Raw genomic sequence first — 15,771 nt, forward strand, 5'->3', positions numbered from 1 at the left:
CTATATCTTGTGAACCTGTGAAGGGATTACACTATATTTGACATATATTGTGCAGAATCATGTCCTAAACAACATATTTCAACAGTAGAATCCAGCTTGATGAAATTCAAAAGTTATTTCCACTCCTAATCAAAAACGCTCCAACTCGGTGAGATAAGCACTTTTTGACCCTATGGCTATATCTTTCAAACTTGTAGCTGGATTACACTGAATTTGAGCAGAATCATGTCCTAAACAACAAATTTCAACAGCAGAAACCAGCTTGATGAAATTCAAAAGTTATTCGCACTCGTAATTAAAAACTCTTTGACTCGGTGAGTTAAGCACTTTTTGAACGAATGGCTATATCTTGTGAACCTGTGAAAGGATTACACTAAAATTGACATAATGTGCAGAATCATGTCCTAAAAAACATATTTCAACAGCAGAAACCAGCTTGATGAAATTCAAAAGTTATTTCCACTCCTAATCAAAAACGCTTTGACTCGTAGAGTTAAGCATTTTTTGAACGAATCGCTATATCTTCTGAACCTATGAAGGGATTACACTAAATTTGACATGTATTGTGCAGACTCATGTCCTGAACAACACATTTCAACAGCAGAAACCAGCTTGATGAAATTCAAAAGTTATTGGCACTTCTAATCAAAAACCCTCCAACTCGATGAGATAAGCACTTTTTGACCCTATGGCTATATGGTTTATAATTGTTGCTGGATTACACTAAATTTTACATATGTTTTGCAGAATCATGTCCTAAACAACATATTTCAACATCAGAAACCAGCTTGATGAAATTCAAAAGTTATTCGCACTCCTAATTAAAAACTCTTTGACTCGGTGAGTTAAGCACTTTTTGAACGAATGGCTTTATCTTGTGAACCAGTGAAGGGATTACACTAAATTTGACAGATATTGTGCAAAATAATGTCCTAAACAACATATTTCAACATCAGAAACCACCTTGATGAAATTCAAAAGTTATTTCCACTCCTAATCAAAAACGCTTCAACTCGGTGAGATAAGCACTATTTGAACGAATGACTATGTCTTGTGAACCAGTGAAGGGATTACACTAAATTTGACATATATTGTGCAAAATCATATACTAAACAACATATTTCAACAGGAGAAACCAGCTTGATGAAATTCAAAAGTTATTTCCACTCCTAATCAAAAACGCTCCAACTCGGTGAGATAAGCACTTTTTGACCCTATGGCTATATCTTTCAAACTTGTAGCTGGATTACACTGAATTTGACTTATATTGTGCAGAATCATGTCCTAAACAACATATTTCAACATCAGAAACCAGCTTGATGAAATTCAAAATTTATTTCCACTCCTAATCAAAAACGCTTCAACTCGGTGAGATAACCACTTTTTGAACGAATAGCTATATCTTGTGAACTTGTGAAGGGATTGCACTAAATTTGACATATATTGTGCAGAATCATGTCCTAAACAACATATTTCAACAGCAGAAACCAGCTTGATGAAATTCAAAAGTTATTCGCACTCCTAATTAAAAACTCTTTGACTCGGTGAGTAAAGCACTTTGTGAACGAATGGCTATATATTGTGAACCAGTGAAGGGATTACACTAAATTTGACATATATTGTGCTGAATCATGTTCTAAACAACATATTTCAACAGCAGAAACCAAATTTATGAAATTCAAAAGTTATTGCCACTCTTAATCAAAAACGCTTTAACTAGATGAGATAAGCACTTTTTGACCCTATGGCTATATCTTTTAAACTTATAGCTGGATTACACTGAATTTGACATATGTTGTGCAGAATCATGTCCTAAACATCATATTTCAACAACAGAAACCAGCTTAATGAAATTCAAAAGTTATCATCACTCCTAATCAAAAACGCTTCAACTCGGTGAGATATGCACTTTTTGAACGAATAGCTATATCTTGTGAACCTGTGAAGGGATTACACTAAATTTGACACATATTGTGCAGAAACATGTCCTAAACAACATATTTCAACAGCAGAAACCAGCTTGATGAAATTCAAAAGTTATTTCCACTCCTAATCAAAAATGCTCCTACTCGGTGAGATAAGTACTATTTGACGATATGGCTATATCTTTCAAACTTGTAGCTGGATTACACTGAATTTGAGCAGAATCATGTCCTAAACAACATGTTTCAACAGCAGAAACCAGCTTGATGAAATTCAAAAGTTATTTCCACTCCTAATCAAAAATGCTCCAACTCGGTGAGATAAGCACTTTTTGACCCTATGGCTATATCTTTCAAACTTGTAGCTGGATTATATTGAATTTGAGCAGAATCATGTCCTAAACAACATATTTCAACAGCAGAAACCAGCTTGATGAAATTCAAAAGTTATTTCCATTCCTAATCAAATACGCTTTAACTCGGTGAGTTAAGCACTTTTTGAACGAATGGCTATATCTTGTGAACCTGTGAAGGGATTACAGTGACTTTGATATATATTGTGCAGAATCATGTCCTAAACAACATATTTCAACAGCTGAAACCAGCTTGATGAAATTCAAAAGGTATTTCCACTCCTAATCAAAAACGCTCCAACTCGGTGAGATCAGCACTTTTTGACCCTATGGCTATATCTTTCAAACTTGTAGCTGGATTACACTGAATTTGAGCAGAATCATGTCATAAACAACATATTTAAACAGCAGAAACCAGCTTGATGAAATTCAAAAGTTATTCGGACTCCTAATTAAAAACTCTTTGACTCGGTGAGTTAAGCACTTTTTGAACGAATGGCTATATCTTGTGAACCTGTGAAAGGATTACACTAAAATTGACATAATGTGCAGAATCATGTCCTAAACAACATATTTCAACAGCAGAAACCAGCTTGATGAAATTCAAAAGTTATTGCCACTCCTAATAAAAAACGCTTTGACTCGGTGAGTTAAGCACTTTTTGAACGAATGGCTATATCTTCTAAACATGTGAAGGGATTACACTAAATTTGACATATATTGTGCAGAATCATGTCCTAAACAACATATTTCAACAGCAGAAACCAGCTTGATGAAATTCAAAAGTTATTGCCACTCCTAATCAAAAACGCTCCAACTCGATGAGATAAGCACTTTTTGACCCTATGGCTATATCTTTTAAACTTATTGCTGGATTACACTAAATTTTACATATGTTATGCAGAATCATGTCCTTAACAACATATTTCAACAACAGAAACAAGCTTAATGAAATTCAAAAGTTATTTCCACTCCTAATCAAAAACGCTTCAACTCGGTGAGATATGCACTTTTTGAACGAATAACTATATCTTGTGAACCTGTGAAGGGATTACACTAAATTTGACATATATTGTGGAGAATCATGTCCTAAAAAACATATTTCAACAGCAGAAACCACCTTGATGAAATTCAAAAGTTATTGCCACTCCTAATCAAAAACGCTCCCACTCGGTGAGATAAGCACTTTTTGACCCTATGGCTATATCTTTAAACTTGTAGCTGGAATACACTGAATTTGACTTACATTGTGCAGAATCATGTCCTAAACAACATATTTCAACAGCAGAAACCAGCTTAATGATATTCAAAAGTTATTGCCACTCCTAATCAAACACGCTTCAACTCGGTGAGATAAGCACTTTTTGAACGAATGGCTATATCTTGTGAACCTGTGAAAGGATTACACTAAAATTGACATAATGTGCAGAATCATGTCCTAAAAAACATATTTCAACAGCAGAAACCAGCTTGATGAAATTCAAAAGTTATTTCCACTCCTAATCAAAAACGCTTTGACTCGTAGAGTTAAGCATTTTTTGAACGAATCGCTATATCTTCTGAACCTATGAAGGGATTACACTAAATTTGACATGTATTGTGCAGACTCATGTCCTGAACAACACATTTCAACAGCAGAAACCAGCTTGATGAAATTCAAAAGTTATTGGCACTTCTAATCAAAAACCCTCCAACTCGATGAGATAAGCACTTTTTGACCATATGGCTATATGGTTTATAATTGTTGCTGGATTACACTAAATTTTACATATGTTTTGCAGAATCATGTCCTAAACAACATATTTCAACATCAGAAACCAGCTTGATGAAATTCAAAAGTTATTCGCACTCCTAATTAAAAACTCTTTGACTCGGTGAGTTAAGCACTTTTTGAACGAATGGCTTTATCTTGTGAACCAGTGAAGGGATTACACTAAATTTGACAGATATTGTGCAAAATAATGTCCTAAAAAACATATTTCAACATCAGAAACCACCTTGATGAAATTCAAAAGTTATTTCCACTCCTAATCAAAAACGCTTCAACTCGGTGAGATAAGCACTATTTGAACAAATGACTATGTCTTGTGAACCAGTGAAGGGATTACACTAAATTTGACATATATTGTGCAAAATCATATACTAAACAACATATTTCAACAGGAGAAACCAGCTTGATGAAATTCAAAAGTTATTTCCACTCCTAATCAAAAACGCTCCAACTCGGTGAGATAAGCACTTTTTGACCCTATGGCTATATCTTTCAAACTTGTAGCTGGATTACACTGAATTTGACTTATATTGTGCAGAATCATGTCCTAAACAACATATTTCAACATCAGAAACCAGCTTGATGAAATTCAAAATTTATTTCCACTCCTAATCAAAAACGCTTCAACTCGGTGAGATAACCACTTTTTGAACGAATAGCTATATCTTGTGAACTTGTGAAGGGATTGCACTAAATTTGACATATATTGTGCAGAATCATGTCCTAAACAACATATTTCAACAGCAGAAACCAGCTTGATGAAATTCAAAAGTTATTCGCACTCCTAATTAAAAACTCTTTGACTCGGTGAGTAAAGCACTTTTTGAACGAATGGCTATATATTGTGAACCAGTGAAGGGATTACACTAAATTTGACATATATTGTGCTGAATCATGTTCTAAACAACATATTTCAACAGCAGAAACCAAATTTATGAAATTCAAAAGTTATTGCCACTCTTAATCAAAAACGCTTTAACTAGATGAGATAAGCACTTTTTGACCCTATGGCTATATCTTTTAAACTTATAGCTGGATTACACTGAATTTGACATATGTTGTGCAGAATCATGTCCTAAACATCGTATTTCAACAACAGAAACCAGCTTAATGAAATTCAAAAGTTATCATCACTCCTAATCAAAAACGCTTCAACTCGGTGAGATATGCACTTTTTGAACGAATAGCTATATCTTGTGAACCTGTGAAGGGATTACACTAAATTTGACACATATTGTGCAGAAACATGTCCTAAACAACATATTTCAACAGCAGAAACCAGCTTGATGAAATTCAAAAGTTATTTCCACTCCTAATCAAAAATGCTCCTACTCGGTGAGATAAGTACTATTTGACGATATGGCTATATCTTTCAAACTTGTAGCTGGATTACACTGAATTTGAGCAGAATCATGTCCTAAACAACATGTTTCAACAGCAGAAACCAGCTTGATGAAATTCAAAAGTTATTTCCACTCCTAATCAAAAATGCTCCAACTCGGTGAGATAAGCACTTTTTGACCCTATGGCTATATCTTTCAAACTTGTAGCTGGATTATATTGAATTTGAGCAGAATCATGTCCTAAACAACATATTTCAACAACAAAAACAGCTTGATGAAATTCAAAAGTTATTTCCATTCCTAATCAAAAAAGCTTTAACTTGGTGAGTTAAGCACTTTTTGAACGAATCGCTATATCTTCTGAACCTATGAAGGGATTACACTAAATTTGACATGTATTGTGCAGACTCATGTCCTGAACAACACATTTCAACAGCAGAAACCAGCTTGATGAAATTCAAAAGTTATTGGCACTTCTAATCAAAAACCCTCCAACTCGATGAGATAAGCACTTTTTGACCATATGGCTATATGGTTTATAATTGTTGCTGGATTACACTAAATTTTACATATGTTTTGCAGAATCATGTCCTAAACAACATATTTCAACATCAGAAACCAGCTTGATGAAATTCAAAAGTTATTCGCACTCCTAATTAAAAACTCTTTGACTCGGTGAGTTAAGCACTTTTTGAACGAATGGCTTTATCTTGTGAACCAGTGAAGGGATTACACTAAATTTGACAGATATTGTGCAAAATAATGTCCTAAAAAACATATTTCAACATCAGAAACCACCTTGATGAAATTCAAAAGTTATTTCCACTCCTAATCAAAAACGCTTCAACTCGGTGAGATAAGCACTATTTGAACAAATGACTATGTCTTGTGAACCAGTGAAGGGATTACACTAAATTTGACATATATTGTGCAAAATCATATACTAAACAACATATTTCAACAGGAGAAACCAGCTTGATGAAATTCAAAAGTTATTTCCACTCCTAATCAAAAACGCTCCAACTCGGTGAGATAAGCACTTTTTGACCCTATGGCTATATCTTTCAAACTTGTAGCTGGATTACACTGAATTTGACTTATATTGTGCAGAATCATGTCCTAAACAACATATTTCAACATCAGAAACCAGCTTGATGAAATTCAAAATTTATTTCCACTCCTAATCAAAAACGCTTCAACTCGGTGAGATAACCACTTTTTGAACGAATAGCTATATCTTGTGAACTTGTGAAGGGATTGCACTAAATTTGACATATATTGTGCAGAATCATGTCCTAAACAACATATTTCAACAGCAGAAACCAGCTTGATGAAATTCAAAAGTTATTCGCACTCCTAATTAAAAACTCTTTGACTCGGTGAGTAAAGCACTTTTTGAACGAATGGCTATATATTGTGAACCAGTGAAGGGATTACACTAAATTTGACATATATTGTGCTGAATCATGTTCTAAACAACATATTTCAACAGCAGAAACCAAATTTATGAAATTCAAAAGTTATTGCCACTCTTAATCAAAAACGCTTTAACTAGATGAGATAAGCACTTTTTGACCCTATGGCTATATCTTTTAAACTTATAGCTGGATTACACTGAATTTGACATATGTTGTGCAGAATCATGTCCTAAACATCGTATTTCAACAACAGAAACCAGCTTAATGAAATTCAAAAGTTATCATCACTCCTAATCAAAAACGCTTCAACTCGGTGAGATATGCACTTTTTGAACGAATAGCTATATCTTGTGAACCTGTGAAGGGATTACACTAAATTTGACACATATTGTGCAGAAACATGTCCTAAACAACATATTTCAACAGCAGAAACCAGCTTGATGAAATTCAAAAGTTATTTCCACTCCTAATCAAAAATGCTCCTACTCGGTGAGATAAGTACTATTTGACGATATGGCTATATCTTTCAAACTTGTAGCTGGATTACACTGAATTTGAGCAGAATCATGTCCTAAACAACATGTTTCAACAGCAGAAACCAGCTTGATGAAATTCAAAAGTTATTTCCACTCCTAATCAAAAATGCTCCAACTCGGTGAGATAAGCACTTTTTGACCCTATGGCTATATCTTTCAAACTTGTAGCTGGATTATATTGAATTTGAGCAGAATCATGTCCTAAACAACATATTTCAACAACAAAAACAGCTTGATGAAATTCAAAAGTTATTTCCATTCCTAATCAAAAAAGCTTTAACTTGGTGAGTTAAGCACTTTTTGAACGAATGGCTATATCTTGTGAACCTGTGAAGGGATTACAGTGACTTTGATATATATTGTGCAGAATCATGTCCTAAACAACATATTTCAACAGCTGAAACCAGCTTGATGAAATTCAAAAGGTATTGCCACTGCTAATCAAAAACGCTCCAACTCGATGAGATAAGCACTTTTTGACCCGATGGCTATATCTTTTAAACTTGTTGCTGGATTACACTAAATTTTACATATGTTATGCAGAATCATGACCTAAACAACATATTTCAACAACAGAAACCAGCTTGATGAAATTCAAAAGTTATTATCATTCCTAATCAAAAACGCTTCAACTCGGTGAGATATGCAATTTTTGAACGAATAACTATATCTTGTGAACCTGTGAAGGGATTACACTAAATTTGACATATATTGTGGAGAATCATGTCCTAAAAAACATATTTCAACAGCAGATACCACCTTGATGAAATTCAAAAGTTATTATCACTCCTAATCAAAAACGCTCAAACTCGGTGAGATAAGCACTTTTTGACCCTATGGCTATATCTTTCAAACTTGTAGCTGGATTACACTGAATTTGACTTACATTGTGCAGAATCATGTCCTAAACAACATATTTCAACAGCAGAAACCAGCTTAATGAAATTCAAAAGTTATTATCACTCCTAATCAAAAACGCTTCAACTCGGTGAGATAAGCACTTTTTGAACGAATGGCTATATCTTGTGAACCTGTGAAAGGATTACACTAAAATTGACATATATTGTGCAGAATCATGTCCTAAAAAACATATTTCAACAGCAGAAACCAGCTTGATGAAATTCAAAAGTTATTTCCACTCCTAATCAAAAACGCTTTGACTCGTTGAGTTAAGCATTTTTTGAACGAAATGCTATATCTTCTGAACCTGTGAAGGGATTACACTAAATTTGACATGTATTGTGCAGAATCATGTCCTGAACAACATATTTCAACAGCAGAAACCAGCTTGATGAAATTCAAATGTTATTGGCACTCCTAATCAAAAACCCTCCAACTCGATGAGATAAGCACTTTTTGACCCTATGGCTATATGGTTTATAATTGTTGCTGGATTACACTAAATTTTACATATGTTATGAAGAATCATGTCCTAAACAACAAATTTCAACATCAGAAACCAGCTTGATGAAATTCAAAAGTTATTTCCACTCCTAATCAAAAACGCTTCAACTCGGTGAGATAAGCACTTTTTGAACGAATAGCTATATCTTGTGAACCTGTGAAGGGACTACGCTAAATTTGACATATATTGTGCAGAATCATGTCCTAAACAACATGTTTCAACAGCAGAAACCAGCTTGATGAAATTCAAAAGTTATTTCCACTCCTAATCAAAAACGCTCCAACTCGATGAGATCAGCACTTTTTGACCCTATGGCTATATCTTTCAAACTTGTAGCTGGATTACACTGAATTTGAGCAGAATCATGTCATAAACAACATATTTAAACAGCAGAAACCAGCTTGATGAAATTCAAAAGTTATTCGGACTCCTAATTAAAAACTCTTTGACTCGGTGAGTTAAGCACTTTTTGAACGAATGGCTATATCTTGTGAACCTGTGAAAGGATTACACTAAAATTGACATAATGTGCAGAATCATGTCCTAAAAAACATATTTCAACAGCAGAAACCAGCTTGATGAAATTCAAAAGTTATTTCCACTCCTAATCAAAAACGCTTTGACTCGTAGAGTAAAGCATTTTTTGAACGAATTGCTATATCTTCTGAACCTGTGAAGGGATTACACTAAATTTGACATGAATTGTGCTGAATCATGTCCTGAACAACATATTTCAACAGCAGAAACCAGCTTGATGAAATTCAAAAGTTATTGGCACTCCTAATCAAAAACCCTCATACTCGATGAGATCAGCACTTTTTGACCCTATGGCTATATGGTTTATAATTGTTGCTGGATTACACTAAATTTTACATATGTTATGCAGAATCATGTCCTAAACAACAAATTTCAACATCAGAAACCAGCTTGATGAAATTCAAAAGTTATTTCCACTCCTAATCAAAAACGCTTCAACTCGGTGAGATAAGCACTTTTTGAACGAATGGCTATATCTTGTGAACCTGTGAAGGGATTACACTAAATTTGACACATATTGTACAGAATCATGTCCTAAACAACATATTTCAACAGCAGAAACCAGCTTGATGAAATTCAAAAGTTATTGCCACTCCTAATACAAAACGCTTTGACTCTGTGAGTTAAGCACTTTTTGAACGAATGGCTATATCTTCTAAACATGTGAAGGGATTACACTAAATTTGACATATATTGTGCAGAATCATGTCCTAAACAACATATTTCAACAGCAGAAACCAGCTTGATGAAATTCAAAAGTTATTGCCACTCCTAATCAAAAACGCTCCAACTCGATGAGATAAGCACTTTTTGACCCTATGGCTATATCTTTTAAACTTATTGCTGGATTACACTAAATTTTACATATGTTATGCAGAATCATGTCCTTAACAACATATTTCAACAACAGAAACCAGCTTAATGAAATTCAAAAGTTATTTCCACTCCTAATCAAAAACGCTTCAACTCGGTGAGATCTGCACTTTTTGAACGAATAACTATATCTTGTTAACCTGTGAAGGGATTACACTAAATTTGACATATATTGTGGAGAATCATGTCCTAAAAAACATATTTCAACAGCAGAAACCACCTTGATGAAATTCAAAAGTTATTGCCACTCCTAATCAAAGACGCTCCCACTCGGTGAGATAAGCACTTTTTGACCCTATGGCTATATCTTTAAACTTGTAGCTGGAATACACTGAATTTGACTTACATTGTGCAGAATCATGTCCTAAACAACATATTTCAACAGCAGAAACCAGCTTAATGATATTCAAAAGTTATTGCCACTCCTAATCAAACACGCTTCAACTCGGTGAGATAAGCACTTTTTGAACGAATGGCTATATCTTGTGAACCTGTGAAGGGATTACACTATATTTGACATATATTGTGCAGAATCATGTCCTAAACAACATATTTCAACAGTAGAATCCAGCTTGATGAAATTCAAAAGTTATTTCCACTCCTAATCAAAAACGCTCCAACTCGGTGAGATAAGCACTTTTTGACCCTATGGCTATATCTTTCAAACTTGTAGCTGGATTACACTGAATTTGAGCAGAATCATGTCCTAAACAACAAATTTCAACAGCAGAAACCAGCTTGATGAAATTCAAAAGTTATTCGCACTCCTAATTAAAAACTCTTTGACTCGGTGAGTTAAGCACTTTTTGAACGAATGGCTATATCTTGTGAACCTGTGAAAGGATTACACTAAAATTGACATAATGTGCAGAATCATGTCCTAAAAAACATATTTCAACAGCAGAAACCAGCTTGATGAAATTCAAAAGTTATTTCCACTCCTAATCAAAAACGCTTTGAATCGTAGAGTTAAGCATTTTTTGAACGAATGGCTATATCTTCTGAACCTATGAAGGGATTACACTAAATTTGACATGTATTGTGCAGACTCATGTCCTGAACAACACATTTCAACAGCAGAAACCAGCTTGATGAAATTCAAAAGTTATTGGCACTTCTAATCAAAAACCCTCCAACTCGATGAGATAAGCACTTTTTGACCCTATGGCTATATGGTTTATAATTGTTGCTGGATTACACTAAATTTTACATATGTTTTGCAGAATCATGTCCTAAACAACATATTTCAACATCAGAAACCAGCTTGATGAAATTCAAAAGTTATTCGCACTCCTAATTAAAAACTCTTTGACTCGGTGAGTTAAGCACTTTTTGAACGAATGGCTTTATCTTGTGAACCAGTGAAGGGATTACACTAAATTTGACAGATATTGTGCAAAATAATGTCCTAAACAACATATTTCAACATCAGAAACCACCTTGATGAAATTCAAAAGTTATTTCCACTCCTAATCAAAAACGCTTCAACTCGGTGAGATAAGCACTATTTGAACGAATGACTATGTCTTGTGAACCAGTGAAGGGATTACACTAAATTTGACATATATTGTGCAAAATCATATACTAAACAACATATTTCAACAGGAGAAACCAGCTTGATGAAATTCAAAAGTTATTTCCACTCCTAATCAAAAACGCTCCAACTCGGTGAGATAAGCACTTTTTGACCCTATGGCTATATCTTTCAAACTTGTAGCTGGATTACACTGAATTTGACTTATATTGTGCAGAATCATGTCCTAAACAACATATTTCAACATCAGAAACCAGCTTGATGAAATTCAAAATTTATTTCCACTCCTAATCAAAAACGCTTCAACTCGGTGAGATAACCACTTTTTGAACGAATAGCTATATCTTGTGAACTTGTGAAGGGATTGCACTAAATTTGACATATATTGTGCAGAATCATGTCCTAAACAACATATTTCAACAGCAGAAACCAGCTTGATGAAATTCAAAAGTTATTCGCACTCCTAATTAAAAACTCTTTGACTCGGTGAGTAAAGCACTTTGTGAACGAATGGCTATATATTGTGAACCAGTGAAGGGATTACACTAAATTTGACATATATTGTGCTGAATCATGTTCTAAACAACATATTTCAACAGCAGAAACCAAATTTATGAAATTCAAAAGTTATTGCCACTCTTAATCAAAAACGCTTTAACTAGATGAGATAAGCACTTTTTGACCCTATGGCTATATCTTTTAAACTTATAGCTGGATTACACTGAATTTGACATATGTTGTGCAGAATCATGTCCTAAACATCATATTTCAACAACAGAAACCAGCTTAATGAAATTCAAAAGTTATCATCACTCCTAATCAAAAACGCTTCAACTCGGTGAGATATGCACTTTTTGAACGAATAGCTATATCTTGTGAACCTGTGAAGGGATTACACTAAATTTGACACATATTGTGCAGAAACATGTCCTAAACAACATATTTCAACAGCAGAAACCAGCTTGATGAAATTCAAAAGTTATTTCCACTCCTAATCAAAAATGCTCCTACTCGGTGAGATAAGTACTATTTGACGATATGGCTATATCTTTCAAACTTGTAGCTGGATTACACTGAATTTGAGCAGAATCATGTCCTAAACAACATGTTTCAACAGCAGAAACCAGCTTGATGAAATTCAAAAGTTATTTCCACTCCTAATCAAAAATGCTCCAACTCGGTGAGATAAGCACTTTTTGACCCTATGGCTATATCTTTCAAACTTGTAGCTGGATTATATTGAATTTGAGCAGAATCATGTCCTAAACAACATATTTCAACAACAAAAACAGCTTGATGAAATTCAAAAGTTATTTCCATTCCTAATCAAAAAAGCTTTAACTTGGTGAGTTAAGCACTTTTTGAACGAATGGCTATATCTTGTGAACCAGTGAAGGGATTACACTAAATTTGACATATATTGTGCTGAATCATGTCCTAAACAACATATTTCAACAGCAGAAACCAGCTTGATGAAATTCAAAAGTTATTTCCATTCCTAATCAAATACGCTTTAACTCGGTGAGTTAAGCACTTTTTGAACGAATGGCTATATCTTGTGAACCTGTGAAGGGATTACAGTGACTTTGATATATATTGTGCAGAATCATGTCCTAAACAACATATTTCAACAGCTGAAACCAGCTTGATGAAATTCAAAAGGTATTTCCACTCCTAATCAAAAACGCTCCAACTCGGTGAGATCAGCACTTTTTGACCCTATGGCTATATCTTTCAAACTTGTAGCTGGATTACACTGAATTTGAGCAGAATCATGTCATAAACAACATATTTAAACAGCAGAAACCAGCTTGATGAAATTCAAAAGTTATTCGGACTCCTAATTAAAAACTCTTTGACTCGGTGAGTTAAGCACTTTTTGAACGAATGGCTATATCTTGTGAACCTGTGAAAGGATTACACTAAAATTGACATAATGTGCAGAATCATGTCCTAAACAACATATTTCAACAGCAGAAACCAGCTTGATGAAATTCAAAAGTTATTGCCACTCCTAATAAAAAACGCTTTGACTCGGTGAGTTAAGCACTTTTTGAACGAATGGCTATATCTTCTAAACATGTGAAGGGATTACACTAAATTTGACATATATTGTGCAGAATCATGTCCTAAACAACATATTTCAACAGCAGAAACCAGCTTGATGAAATTCAAAAGTTATTGCCACTCCTAATCAAAAACGCTCCAACTCGATGAGATAAGCACTTTTTGACCCTATGGCTATATCTTTTAAACTTATTGCTGGATTACACTAAATTTTACATATGTTATGCAGAATCATGTCCTTAACAACATATTTCAACAACAGAAACCAGCTTAATGAAATTCAAAAGTTATTTCCACTCCTAATCAAAAACGCTTCAACTCGGTGAGATCTGCACTTTTTGAACGAATAACTATATCTTGTTAACCTGTGAAGGGATTACACTAAATTTGACATATATTGTGGAGAATCATGTCCTAAAAAACATATTTCAACAGCAGAAACCACCTTGATGAAATTCAAAAGTTATTGCCACTCCTAATCAAAAACGCTCCCACTCGGTGAGATAAGCACTTTTTGACCCTATGGCTATATCTTTAAACTTGTAGCTGGAATACACTGAATTTGACTTACATTGTGCAGAATCATGTCCTAAACAACATATTTCAACAGCAGAAACCAGCTTAATGATATCCAAAAGTTATTGCCACTCCTAATCAAACACGCTTCAACTCGGTGAGATAAGCACTTTTTGAACGAATGGCTATATCTTGTGAACCTGTGAAGGGATTACACTATATTTGACATATATTGTGCAGAATCATGTCCTAAACAACATATTTCAACAGTAGAATCCAGCTTGATGAAATTCAAAAGTTATTTCCACTCCTAATCAAAAACGCTCCAACTCGGTGAGATAAGCACTTTTTGACCCTATGGCTATATCTTTCAAACTTGTAGCTGGATTACACTGAATTTGAGCAGAATCATGTCCTAAACAACAAATTTCAACAGCAGAAACCAGCTTGATGAAATTCAAAAGTTATTCGCACTCCTAATTAAAAACTCTTTGACTCGGTGAGTTAAGCACTTTTTGAACGAATGGCTATATCTTGTGAACCTGTGAAAGGATTACACTAAAATTGACATAATGTGCAGAATCATGTCCTAAAAAACATATTTCAACAGCAGAAACCAGCTTGATGAAATTCAAAAGTTATTTCCACTCCTAATCAAAAACGCTTTGAATCGTAGAGTTAAGCATTTTTTGAACGAATGGCTATATCTTCTGAACCTATGAAGGGATTACACTAAATTTGACATGTATTGTGCAGACTCATGTCCTGAACAACACATTTCAACAGCAGAAACCAGCTTGATGAAATTCAAAAGTTATTGGCACTTCTAATCAAAAACCCTCCAACTCGATGAGATAAGCACTTTTTGACCCTATGGCTATATGGTTTATAATTGTTGCTGGATTACACTAAATTTTACATATGTTTTGCAGAATCATGTCCTAAACAACATATTTCAACATCAGAAACCAGCTTGATGAAATTCAAAAGTTATTCGCACTCCTAATTAAAAACTCTTTGACTCGGTGAGTTAAGCACTTTTTGAACGAATGGCTTTATCTTGTGAACCAGTGAAGGGATTACACTAAATTTGACAGATATTGTGCAAAATAATGTCCTAAACAACATATTTCAACATCAGAAACCACCTTGATGAAATTCAAAAGTTATTTCCACTCCTAATCAAAAACGCTTCAACTCGGTGAGATAAGCACTATTTGAACGAATGACTATGTCTTGTGAACCAGTGAAGGGATTACACTAAATTTGACATATATTGTGCAAAATCATATACTAAACAACATATTTCAACAGGAGAAACCAGCTTGATGAAATTCAAAAGTTATTTCCACTCCTAATCAAAAACGCTCCAACTCGGTGAGATAAGCACTTTTTGACCCTATGGCTATATCTTTCAAACTTGTAGCTGGATTACACTGAATTTGACTTATATTGTGCAGAATCATGTCCTAAACAACATATTTCAACATCAGAAA

This window comes from Fistularia commersonii, chromosome 17 (assembly GCF_037954325.1).
Source record: "Fistularia commersonii isolate RoL2024-O1a breed Wild chromosome 17, RoL_Fcom_v1.0, whole genome shotgun sequence".
In the NCBI taxonomy this organism is placed as follows: Eukaryota; Metazoa; Chordata; class Actinopteri; order Syngnathiformes; family Fistulariidae; genus Fistularia; species Fistularia commersonii.